The sequence below is a fragment of the Harpia harpyja genome, chromosome 2 (genome assembly GCF_026419915.1).
Source record: "Harpia harpyja isolate bHarHar1 chromosome 2, bHarHar1 primary haplotype, whole genome shotgun sequence".
NCBI classification, from domain to species: domain Eukaryota; kingdom Metazoa; phylum Chordata; class Aves; order Accipitriformes; family Accipitridae; genus Harpia; species Harpia harpyja.
The window spans coordinates 82,243,619-82,256,130 of NC_068941.1; the positions used below are offsets into that span (position 1 = coordinate 82,243,619).

Sequence of the window (12,512 nt, forward strand, 5' to 3'; positions counted from 1 at the left end):
AAAACTGCTTTGATGGTCATATGTAGCTAGAATTGGTTGTTGGTGGTTTTTTCTTTTTCTTTTTGTCTTTTTCCTTTTCTTTTTCCTTTTCTATTTTTTTTTCCCAGTGAAAAAGGTTTTGTAAATTATTATTTCCTTTCAGAAATTTTTGAATAAAAAATAAAAGGGCCTGGCATTTTCCCAGCCACCCATATTGGATTTCATTCAGAAATGCTGTGAGCATGACAATATTTTGGCTTTGACAAATGGGAAACTTTTGGATGCTAGTGTGGAATATAGGTGTGTTTTCTCTCTTCCTTCTGCTGAGGACATGCCCTATGTTTTTTTGCTAATGGTGGTGTTCCTGTTTTGGGCTTTTCTAGTATCCTATTAGCAATATACCACAGAATGTTTTAACTAACAGTGTTAGTTGCAGGCAGTATGCAAACATATTGTTTCTCAAAAGCTCTTCTTTAATACATGACAAAAGAAATATATTAAATGGATAATAACCCCCAATCCATGCAGTATGCAAACTAGACCCCAGGTGCTTACTTTACAGCAGTAACTTTCCTGGTGTTACCCTACACGTCATTCCAATGGCATTAGTGCAGTTGAAAAGGAATGGACATTTCAGTTTTATTTGATTATATGATATGGGGAAAAATCGTGTGGCATCGCTGGTTTGAATTTAATAGCATGGGCTTAGTTGATGGAGTGTTTCATTGCTCTTTACTGACCTGTTGTGCAGCTGAGGACACAGGAGCTCTGAGCAGGCGTTTCCTCCATCTCTCCTCTCTCAGAGAAAGGAAAAGCATTTGCCAAGGTAATCGGCTCTCAGAAAAAAAATGCGTTTGTGAAGTTAGCCTCACTTTGGGAACAGCTTTCATTCAAATGTAAGCCTCATTTTTAGTGGAGAAGGTACATTGCCCCATGTTGCATGAGAGCTGGACAACATGCAGACCCTTACGCTTCCTGGGGATTCTGGGTGCACCGTATCAGCAAATTCACTGCAATTTCCATCCTTTCCCATGCAGCGGTGGCTGGGTGCCCCTGAGGTCATGGGATGTTCTGGAGGGATGGGTGGTCACCAGCTGAACTGGCTGCAAATAAATAAATAAATAAACAAACAAACAAATGCTTGGAGGGTGTATCAGGTTCAGGTCGCCTTGTGTGACAGGGAAGAGCACAGCATGCAGAATGGACAGGAGCAGATTTTGTTTAAATTTAGCAGCAGTGTTGTGGTTGGAAAAGATGAGATGAGAACTTGGCACCTAACCCTTCACCTCGTACTGCTCCCTCAGTAGGGCTGTCAGCCTCCAAACAGAGCATTGCTGGTGCATAGCCTGGGCAAGCACCCTTTAAATAACCTTTTCCCTTGTGTGGACTGTTTTGCTGAGCCACTCTGGTTTCTTAGCATCCACAACAGCCTTCATGTGCCAGCGCTCCAGTGTGTGGAGGGGTCTCAGTCCCACACCGGGAGCAAGTCCACCGTGAACTGATGTGAACCTCCCTGTCAGGCCACTGTCACCTACATTTTCGGGTATGTGCCGTCACCCCTCTCCCACCCCATGGTCCAGGTAGGAGATGCATCTGATTGGGCTGATCTGCCATCTCTTGAAGCCGATACCTCCAGGTACCGCGAGGCCACCCTGCGATGCACAGGAGCTGGTCCCACCTTCCTCTTCTCCTTGCTCTCTCCCAGCCCTCTCCTTGCACAGGGCAGGTGGGATCTGGGCTTGTTGTCACCAGCTGTTCATCATCTCGGCACCACTTCTAGGCTTGTCCCTCCCATGCCAACCCCCACCGTTTGTCTTCTGGGATGCGATACCTCCAAGCTGCCCTAATGCAACCTTAGGTCAGGGGACGCTGGCACAAGATTTTGGCATCTGGTCCCAGGTCCCCCATGACTACCTCCTCCATGCAGACCGTGAACTTTCTTAACTCAGAGCAAGTGAGGGTGCCCACTGGAAACTGTGCTGCCATCGGCTTCCTGTCTGTAGGGAAGTTGTGGATTCCCCCAAACCGGTATTTTGCAAGAAATTTACAGAGGAAATTATATTCCCTTCCCCAAAACTAGGAGAGGGCCATGCTCATTTACAGGTCCTGCTAGGCAGCTGGGAAGTCAGCAAAGAGAAAAACATTATGCCCTGTCCATCCTTCTCGCCTCAAAGGAAATAGCCCTGTGTGTTTTCTTATGCTGGCACATCATAAACACCAATGATGTCATGTTTTCTAGTTGCATCTTGAGCCTCTGACTTTTCTCCACAAAGATGCCAGTGCTGTCCTTGCCACCGCCTTCTGGTGCTGCAAACCTGCTGAACATGGCTGGTGTCCCCATTGCTGGCAGGGAGACAGGGCTATCCAATTCGTGGAGCCCTACAGAAAACACATGCTGGCTCCAGTGGAAACAAGCAATGGATTTCACTGGGGAGGAGTGCTGCAGACTGTCAGCTCATCACAGCTCTTTTCATGCTGCTATGTTTGCTTTATTTTGGGTGGCAGAGTTAATGACCCCTTAAACAAGTATTTACAGCTGCCTTTTTTTCAGCTTAATTGGAAAAAAAAAAAAAAAGCCATTTCAAAAAGTTGAGTGCCCCTGTTTAGTGAAGCAACAACCTGGCTTTTTCCCCCTGCCCTTCCAGATTACATCCACCAGGCTCAACATTTGTTTTCAACCCTTGGGATTCATTTGCAGAGTACATTAAGCACCCTGAAGAAAGAACCCTCACTCAGTGTCCATGCTGCTTAGCTTAGGTCAGCAGGGTTTGTAATACAAATGGACTTTGAATGCCCTTAGTGCTGCAGGTATCTTTGGACGCTCTTCCAGGGATGGAAGGAGAAAGCTTGGTCTCCCCTTTCTGTGCTAAGATGAAATCAAAGTGGTGCACTGAGAAATCCAGAGGGGAACTTCTGGATGGAAGTTTTCAGAAGCCTGATGCTGAAAATATGAAGGTTTAGGCCAGTGTTTGTCTGCATACTGCAATGTCCAGGAACTGTGTCCACACTGAGGCTGTAGGACTGAACACCAGTAAACTGTGTATTATAGGGGCTGGGGGGAGCTGAGGATGTTGCTGCAATCACATTTTAAGGCCCTTTTCCCTAACCTCCTCCCTGCACAAGAGACTAGCTCAGGCTGCCTGGGGAGAAGACCTCTGTCAAAGCATACTCATCGACAAATGAAAGCCCCCTGCACCGAGATTAGGAGAACTTTCTGGTCGTGGGAACCTTTAGACAAGGATATATGAGCCTCCTCCTCCTGCCCTGGCAGTGACCCCAGCTCCATTCCAAGTCCTGCAATGTGCAACCATGACCGGGGCAGCTCGTGACCCCTCTTGGCCGTGGACCTTAGAGCCCAAAAAGGCGAAATGTGAGGATGGAGCTCCGGAGGTAACCTCGCCTTGTGTGGTGGCCCCCATGAACATAAGGTGGACAAAGTTGCTGGAGCATCCTCATGCCATGCAGTCTGTTGAGGAGCAGCAGCACGGTGCAGTGCCTTGGTGCGGTGGGGAACGGCATTGAGAGCTGTTGGCCACCAGGAAGGAGACAAAGAAAAGGCGACTGTCTTTCCAAAATGGAGCACGTTGCAGCTGCCTGTGGAGCTGCCTTGCAAAGCGGTGGGGGGGGGGTGTGCAGGGAGAAAAAAACTATTGAAAATAATAGCATAATTGGCTGTCTGACAGGCTAAAACTTCAGCAGAAGCTGTGATTATACTTGTCACTATCTGTTAACCTTCAAAACAGGTGTTGTGCGTTTGAAGTGCCAAAATGGTGCTCAGGCTGCAATCTGTGTGTGTGCAGGCTGCGGTGATAGGAGCACGGGCTGGGGGAAGGGCCGGGGGGCTTTGCCAAATGGGCACAGGCACAGAAAAGGGACGGTCCTGGGCAGGCAGTGCGTGTGACGCAAATGGATTTGGCTGGCTTTGAAAGGGGGAGCACCTCCCGGCGGTGCTGGGACTGAGCAGGACATGTTCTCAGCTGATGGCAGACAGTGCTCCAGTGAGGACCCCAGGGAAGGGGTTCCTCTTTTGTAGGCTGATTTAACTGTTGAAGAGTTTGGGCCAGGTTTATTAAAGTTCTCAGGTTACTGAAATTCGGCTGGAGGAACCTTGCGACTGCCAAGATTCTGAATTTTTACTTGGTTTTAGGATTTAGGACTATAATGCTTTGTTGCACTCTCGATCCAGTTCAGTGACTTTCTTTAATATATTTGGGGTTTGTTTCTTTTTTATAAAAGCCATAAAAAATGTTAAAATTTTGGTTTTAATAAGTTTTTTGGGGAAAAAATTCCAATGCAATATTTCAGTGAAAAAAAAAGTAGTACTTTTTTTTTCTTCCAGGGAGTATTTACATTATCAAACATTGTGAAGACAAGTGTCTTGGGATCTTGCAAGGCTGTATTGCTAAGTCAACAAGCAATGTAAGGCTTGGCATGTGTGGAAGGTGAGTGAACGACGTTCAAATGGGAAGATTAAGTAGGGCTCTGAAGAACACCTAAAGAATCTGAAATAAAAGGCTTTGAAGAAAAATGTCAGGGGTGAAGATCAGAAGATTGTAAGGTGCTAATAATTGGCAATTGGCATGGCTTGCAAAGCAAAAAGACTGTCAAAGCACTTAAAAATCTCCTCATCTTGTCTAACTAAATGTAATTAGCTTTAAAATGCAAAATCAAACTGGGATGAAAATGTGCTTACACCATATGTATGAACAAGATAATCTTGTGTCTGAGTTCCACCGTGAGATTCCTTTTAATGCAATCCATAAGTCAGGCTATCTGATTGCTTTTTAAAATTAGTATACACCTGTATCGTGCCCTTGTCCCAAATGAGAACAACAGAGAAACATGTCTCATCCAAATGTGCGTGACAGTCATCAAGCAGAAATAGCTGATTGTTGACAGACTAAGAGGTTTTATCTAATTGTTGATGAAACTCCAGAGTCGGTAATTTTTTCTCCCCCCCCCTAGTGTTTATTAAATAGACGTTGGTTTGGTTGTGAAGTCGGCAGGTGTGGAAAATATGTTTCTATCATCAAAGGTGGTGCTGCAGGGTATTGTCTCTGTTTAGGGCCTTTTTTCATATTATATTCTGGAATATTGCAAATCATGATGCGATAACCAAGTACCTGTAAACAGTCACTTGGCAGCATATCTTGATTATCAGAGATGTGATGCAAATGCGTCTTCACACCTTGGGTATTCTCATACCGTGCACCTCCCACCCTGTTCCTGCAAGCGGGGGAGTTCGCACCAAAGGTTACGGCTTAGGGTGACCTGAGCAAAATTGCTTGGCATTTCTTAGCTCTCTGCTACAAGACAGAGATGGCTTTAGTTTGGCTGTCTGGGGAGGGCAGTCTCCTTACAAGGGATTTGCATCCCCTGCAAGCCTGGCTCGGACGCAGTGTTATTTCTCAGCAGGAGCTGGAAGAGAACATGCAGCATTTGGGAGAATGCTGTCATTTTGCTTCCTTTGAAAGAGTCAACAGGCAAATCCAGAAGCGAGGAAAAATAAATTCTCAAAGAGAACAAAAAGCAGAGAGAAATCAATGCAGAGCTTTGGTTTGTACTTAGTCTTGAAAACTGGCATGGTGTTTGCAAAAATCTGGGGATAGCTGGAGCCTTCAGATGTCACACATTAAGAGGACAGAGCTGTGAAGCAAAGAAGTTTCTATAAAGTTGAGGAACAATGGGGTCTTTGAAAGAACATTTGCTTTAAAGCAGTAAGCAATGCCTTCTGTATAGTCCTGAGGAGAAATTTTATTACAGAGAGAAATGTATGTTGAAATATTTCCTTGGAAAAGAGAGCTCTGTTTTCCTTCTGCAAAGCACTGGATCCATTTCTCTGAAAAATTAGATATTAAAGGGGTTTGTGTGGGATTTAACCTGCTGATCAAAGTGGGTGTCTTCTTCAGGCAAATAGCTCTCCAGGAGTCACTGACTACTATGTTGACTACCTTTCCACTGACTGCAGCAGGAATTTGGACACCTCGCTACGCTCCTGTGTCCTAATCTGGGATTCTAATCCCATCCCTTGAGTTATGGACAGTTTTAAAGAAGGTGTGATGGTTTGGAGATTGAAAGTGAGTTTCATCTCCATGTGGTAAAAGGGCTGTTGTAAAATGCAGAAATAACTGCACAAAGCAACCGGCAATGTAAACTCCAGTCATTCCCTGAACTTGGTAACCTGCTGTTGCATGCTCCATCTGGGAGTGGTGAGCATGTGCTGAAATTATTTCAGAAAGTTCAGGACAAAAAGGGAATTTGTCTCTTCACCTCAAGGAATTTGATGTGCCTTATTTCAGCAAAGAAATGACAGATTTAAAAAAAAAGTGTTTCAGTTATTTACAGAGACCATGCTTCGTACCTCTTTCTGATTTGGGTAGAAATTAGATGAAGTTTGCTGTTTCTCTTCTACTTCTTTCACAAATACTTTATTTCTTTATATTGGAGGTTAATTCTGAAACGTTTGTAAAAATAGAGGGGAGAAGAGTATCTCATATCAGCTATGGGTTTCTGCAGCTGTTCTGGATCGCACTGCTTCAAAGCTTTATACCATTGCTAAAATACGATACTAACAAAAACCTATTACTGCATCACCACAACTAACTAAAAAATTTACAGATTACAGCTGGTAATTTTCAATGAAAAATTTTATCAAATTGTACCAGCCCTAATTAGGACCTCCTACATCCTCCTAAGTTTGATAACAAAAGTTTTTTCAAGGAACATAAGTCTGAATTTTGTGTCACATTTTCCTAACTCCCGAATATTTCTTACCTGGGGCATAAAGTGAATATTTTTCATCTTTTCTGGAGATGAAAACAAGTGAAAACAATGGGTCCTATCTGTCTCTGTCTTTCACAGTGATTATATTAGCAAGTGTTAGAAGCTCTGTTTTCCATAAATTCTTGCAAAATATTATTGTTTAGAGTACCTGCTTGAATTCTTTAGCAGTTAAATCTTGTTTCAAATTTTCTGTTATTACTACCCTCAGTAAGTGTCAGGCTGACAGACACATACTTACTTGATAATTTCCTTTACTGTGTCCAAACATTGCCATAATATTTGCTTTCTCTCAAGTTTCTGCCACGTCTGGACCTGAGTTACTAAAATCAGCATCCAGAGGAGCTTCCTAACTTGTTCTTTCAGTAATCCTGGTGCAAGGTGTCTGGTTGTACTGATATTAAAAAGTTCCTTTAGTAGTGACCATTTTACTTCAGTTTCAGTTATGACTAGAGTGGAGAATATTCATCATTTCCTTATGATATGAACACAATGTCTGGTTTTCTCCTGGGCAAGGAATGGATGTATTTGTTAAACACTTCTGACTTTCTGCATTATTACTGGCTATTCTGATGCTCTTACTATTCATGAGCTTATAGTATCGGTAGGGTTACTCTTGGTCCCAATGGACTCAAACATCTGCTTCTTACTGTCTTTTTCTTCAGCCATATATATTTCCTTATATACCTTTGCTTCCTTATTAATTTTACATAGCTCCAGGATGTATTTTCAGTGTTTACAACATCTGCCTTCTAAACATCTATCCATTCATCTTTATTATTGCTCATTTTGCATCCTTTTCTATCCTAGATTGTTTTTTGAACCATGCTTTCTTACTTACAGTCTTAGTATGGTTTTGTTGTTGTTATTTGGCTTTTTTACATCTAGCTAAATAATTTTGAACTATTCATTACAGGCATCACATCTAGTCTTCAGTCCTTCCTTACAGCTGGCTTGTACTTGATTCAGCTTTGTGAAACTGGCTGCCTTGAAATACCATGTGTTTTTGACTGGCTTAGAGAGGAATCAAACATAATCACTTCCACCTTAGTTACCGTTAACTTTTACTTCTTGGTTAGAAAGTTGTCATCCATGATTTGTAGAAATTCCAGAGAAGTTAGTACTGCTAGCAGGAGATTTTGATATTTATCATCCAGAGCCAAGTTTGCCATGACATTCCTGCACCCATGGTAGATAAATGGCTTTGGAGCTGCCCACCTAATTTTGAGGGTGGTTTAGCATTTTGGGGCAGGCAACACTTACAACATCATTTTGTACTTTACCCATCTGGACATGATCCATAAGAAGTCAAAATAATTTGCTCTTCAGCCATCACTGCTACAAAAGAAATTAATGCCAGCCTTGGTCTCCTTTGCACACCTAATTCTCCTCTGAAAGGTTACTGCCACTGCCCCCACCCACTCATAAAAGTAGATGTTTTCTCTGGGTTTCATTAGCACAAATGAAAAATAGCAATTTGACAATGAATTTTGAGAAATATTTCACAAATGTTGATGGGCATTTTAAATTGTTCTTCAAAGGTTATAGATTTGAACCCATCCCCAAAATACCATTTTGTCCTCTCACCAGCTTTAGTTATAACACCTATAAAAATGCCTTGTCTTTTAATTTAAGTTTTCTTTTAAAAGTTGTGAATGAGGGAAATAAAAGTCCATCACTTTCAGAAGGCTACTTTCTGAACTGTGCTCTTGCAGATCTCAAAGGAAACACGTGGTAAAGAGGGAAGCAATGACAAGAACTTCAGAGGCTAAGTCATAGTTGGTGTGACTTCGGTGCTCATCAGCAAAGGTAAGAGAAAACTCTCTCTGTAATCAGAAAAAATCTTATTAAGAAATTCAAGTGATCCAGAACAGGACACATCCTTTTGCATTCTCCTTCTAGTTATTCGTAAACCCAGGCTCCCACCATCTTTTGGGGTTCAGCAGACCTCACATAGAAGAATTCCCAGCATTTTAGTATCAGTTTTCTGCACTCAAAACTGCTGATCCAGGAGGGCATACACAGGAGAGCAGGGACATCCTTGGGAGTAGGAGGCTCCATGGAGACATTGCTGTCCACAAGGTGGTATTTCCCAAGCAGCATGCCCAGCACAGGGGCTAAATGTGCCTGAAGGACAAATACTGACTTCTGACAGAGTTTGAAGAAAATTATGTGTGTGTTTCCAAGAGTTTATGAAATAAACAGAAATAGGGATAAGTCCTAGGCTATATATTTCATCAGCCAAGATACTGTTGACTGAAGCCTAGAGTGAGCCAAGTACCTACATGCGCAGTGTTTCAAAGAATTAATCATGTCTTCAGATGTGGAGCCTGCTAGTTAGTTTAATTACTGTCCTTTTTTTTTTCTTTCAGTAGCTAAATGGATCCAGTGACAATGAATCTTATTTCATTTTTTAATAGATGAAAGAGAAGCAGGCTTCAAAACAGATAATGAATTTCTTCTAGCTCGTCTGGAGACTGAAGAGCCATAATTCTGATTGATCAGATATGGTCTGCTTCAGAGAGGCACCAGATGTGATCCAGATTTTAAATAGATGCTACTACTGTCAAAATGCATTCGCTCTCTCCTGGTGTAACAAAGTGAAGTCCATCTGTCTGGAGTTGTGCGCTTTTTTTAGTAGTAATAACAGTTAACATCAACAATAAGCTTTGTCTCATTAGTATCACATAATCCCTACTACCAAGTCCCCAGTTTCTGGTCCCCATATTATCTGCCATGGAAAAAATAAAGACCACAGCAGGAGCTAAGAAGGTCAGTGCATTCTCAGGGTAATCAGCTGTAGTAAATTCAATTCTGACAAGACAAGGCTTGCAAATGTCTAGGGAATTAAGGGATCATCTATAATTTCATACGTTGAGTGGGAAAGTGTCCTTCCAAATATTTATTAATTACAGATGAGGATGCGTATGGTGGTCATCCTTGGAGAGATTTCTTCTAAAGCAAAGCAACAAAAATAGATTTAACTGTTTGCTGCTTCTAAAGAAAAACTACTGATCTTAGCAATTGGCCTTGCAATAGTTTCAGTCAATATTCTTTCTCTCCCAGTTTTTATTGCTCTGTCTGTCTCAGCAACAGATGCTTGTCAGCCTTTATGAAACTTTTTGCATAAAAGTTTCCCACTGTAATCAATGGAGAAGACTTTCCTTGGCTTTAGTCTGGCTCAGTGCCATCTCTCCAGGTTTTGCAGTCCTTAAGAAGTAACAAGTAAAGAACAACAGACAAAAAAGCTTCGCATTTAGAATTGAACCTTTCACTTGAAGATCTTGGAGCACTTCAGAAACCCTACTTACTCCCCTTTGAGGCCTGTATTGTCCTTTCTGTTTTACAGATGAGGAAGTTAAAGCACAGGGAGGTTAGTAGCTAACGTTTTCCAACTTGGGCAACTGAAGGTAAGCGCTTACATCCACACCTTTCTTCCTCAAAAGGAAGTCCTCAACACTTTCAAATTCATTTTTGCACCCATTTTTTGAAAGCGTGGGCTATAAGGTTACCCAAGAACTTACCAAAAGTCACCAGAATTGCTGACAAGGCCGTTAAATTGTCTTAAAAAGAAGAGATTCAGAGTTTGTGCCTTATTTATTTCCCTTAGTGAAACCAAGGCTGAGGAGGAGAAATGAACACTAAATCCATCAGGGGGCTAAATATCCAAGGAGGAAAGGAGCTATTTAAGTAAAAGCATAAACTTGCCATCAGAACAGATTAATCTCAATTAATCACAAATAAGCATGGACTGGAAATTAAGAGGAGGTTTGTAACCATCACAGGAGTGAGATCTGGGGACAAATGGGGAGCTTGGGGGCAAATATTGTCACTCGGGTTGAGGTGGAGTTGGATCAGAGTCCAGGAGGGATGAAGGGATTCCGTACCGGCACCTCCAAGGGACTAGATTTGGTGGTCCAGCGTGTCCTTCCCCATGTTGTGTTCACAAGATTGCAAACCAGTTTCCTAACCCCTGGACACACATAAATGCTGAGACAAACTGGTCTTCCTCCCTGCAGAGGCCCCTGGGTATTTCATCTTTAGGGTTTAGGTCATTTGGGTAGGAAAATGCTATTGCTGCAGCAGGAAGAAAATGAGTACCTGGTGATATCAAATACCACTCTCGTTTTTAGACCTGCAGTGCCTCGTATGCCAGATTGCAGCTATTGTATGAAGAATTTTCAGCTCCTTTTTGTGCCTGGCGGCTGATTGAATGTTCATATTATTTATGGCAGAAAACAGCAGTGTACTTTTGAGCCTGAGGAAGCTGGGAAAGTGCAGTGGGTGTCAATCAATTAAGCTATTCAACTTATTTATGAAACAAGACAAAACAATGTCTAGGATATGAATTGCCATCTCAATAGGATCCTCCCTGATATAAAATGTCAGAGCTGAAAAAGGGTCAGCTCATGACCCTTGAATATTCTTTTAAACTATTTGCAAATCAATACCTCTTCTCTGGGTTTGTTCAGGGACCATCGTTCCCTTTTATTATAAGTCATGGGGCATAGACTGCTTATCAGCGAGTATGGAGACAGATCCCTGCACTAAAGGAGCAGCTGGCTTTGGAGACTGGGCCTGATTCTCATTTATAGAGCGGCTTAGTTCACACTACTCCAGCAGTGCAAAGGGTTTTAAAGTTGGTATAATCATGTTTTTTTGCTGACTCTTGGGCTCCTTTATATCTGCTGAAAGAGCAAAGAAGTCCTTCTCTGTGTGTGCAATTGGGATTGTCTCCCTCTTGCTAGTGCCTGTACCAGCCATGAACATCATCTCCCATTTTCTCTTGCACATGCATAGTGTCAGGAGGTCCTTCTGCATCCCAATGTAGCTGGGTTTTGGGTTTGCAGTCCCAAATTTTCTCCATCTCTCTCTTAACAGTTCTGCTAGCAACAACCTGTTTGGTATAGGTAGGACTTGAGTGGACAGATGGCCTGATTCTCAGCTGAGCATCTGGTCTATTAAGCTGTCTAAAAAGGCATCATCTTTACAAATCCCAGTCTTAATCTCATTGCCCACTGTGTGACCCATGGGGGTTTCAGATCAGTGCCAAAGAGGGGAAGAGGAGGAGGAGGGCAGCTGGAGAATCCGTGGAGTCAGGGGGAAGGAGGGAGGTGCCTGCAGGACAAGTCGGCTGGGCTGAGCACTGGGGCTCTTGCTCATGACGAGGAGTTGGAGAAGGTCAACAGTCCTGGCTACCTTGAGCTCTCCTGCAAGGAGGACATACACAGAGTAAATCCTTGAAATATTTGGTCCAGGCCTTTGGGTAGGTTTTTCTAAGGGACCTCCCATTGCATCTCCTTGTAGCATCTTCTTTCTCCATGCGAAACCATGATGTCATCCTAATGCCTTTCAGCAGCACTTGGGCAAACTCAAGTCCAGGCAGGTGAACTGGGGATAAAACAACAGAAGAAATGCCCAGTTATCTACTGAGTTTTATCAATAAGAAGAGAGCCTTTTGCAGGTGGGAGACAGGAAAGACAACACAGGAGACGAGGAAGACAATGGTTTACAAGGGAGTTGTTCTTGTCTATGATCCCATCTACTAACAGCATGCTGTTCCTCATAGGAAATCAATATACACATTTTTTGGCTAAAAGGCCAGCAATGTGGTATATCCATAAGACTCCTGTGAAAAAGGGACTCTTCCTCTCATTTTCCCTGTTATAGAATGAACCTTGAGGCATATATTTGGTCGTGGTAATAACCTGAGAAAAAGTGAAGAATTTCCAAAAATTTGAACTTGCATAGTG

At 42.7% G+C, this 12,512-nt stretch overlaps 1 long non-coding RNA gene across 2 annotated transcripts; it reads left to right on the forward strand.

Moving 5' to 3' along the window:
* Positions 1-3,912: 3,912 nt before the first annotated feature.
* LOC128138946 (uncharacterized) lies at positions 3,913-10,335 on the forward strand. Of its 2 annotated transcripts, none has more exons than XR_008234194.1 (4): positions 3,913-3,977; positions 4,319-4,421; positions 8,475-8,568; positions 9,180-10,335. It is a non-coding gene; the product is annotated as an uncharacterized LOC128138946 (long non-coding RNA). The 2 variants fall into 2 exon arrangements; XR_008234193.1 differs by having other exon boundaries at positions 3,921-4,008.
* Positions 10,336-12,512: the final 2,177 nt, after the last annotated feature.